Raw genomic sequence first — 512 nt, forward strand, 5'->3', positions numbered from 1 at the left:
AGAACCTGGGGTCCGGGGAGGCGGGGTTCGCAGGCCGGAGCCCGGGGTCCGGGGAGGTGGGCGCGGGTGAGGGCAGTGCCCGGCCCGGCGGGGGTCGGGGCTGAGGGCGCCGCCCGCACCCCGGGGGCTGCGCAGACTCCAGCACCCGGCGGAGGAGGACGGGAAGGACTGCAGCAAGGCCGGCGCAGCTCCGGGCAGCTTCAAAACGGGCGCGCCGGCCGCGCTCCCAAAGAAGGTCGCCTACGTCGTGCGTCACCGAGACGCGTGGCGTCATCACGGCGGCCCCAGGAGCCGCTGGCCGGCACGCACGGAACCGGCTGGGGCCTCGCCAGCGGGGCTTCGCGAAGATGTAGGGTCCGAGCGAGGATGGGGACGCGGGAGTGGCAGACTCCCGACGTGACGACTTTCTGCTTTTAGGCTTTTTAGGGGTGCGGCTCACGCCCGCGAAACCTGAGGGCCGCGGAAGTAGGAGCATGCGCCGTGCCTGCGTGCGCGCCGTGGTGGCGGGGCGG

The sequence above is a fragment of the Suricata suricatta genome, chromosome X (genome assembly GCF_006229205.1).
Source record: "Suricata suricatta isolate VVHF042 chromosome X, meerkat_22Aug2017_6uvM2_HiC, whole genome shotgun sequence".
Classification (NCBI taxonomy): Eukaryota; Metazoa; Chordata; class Mammalia; order Carnivora; family Herpestidae; genus Suricata; species Suricata suricatta.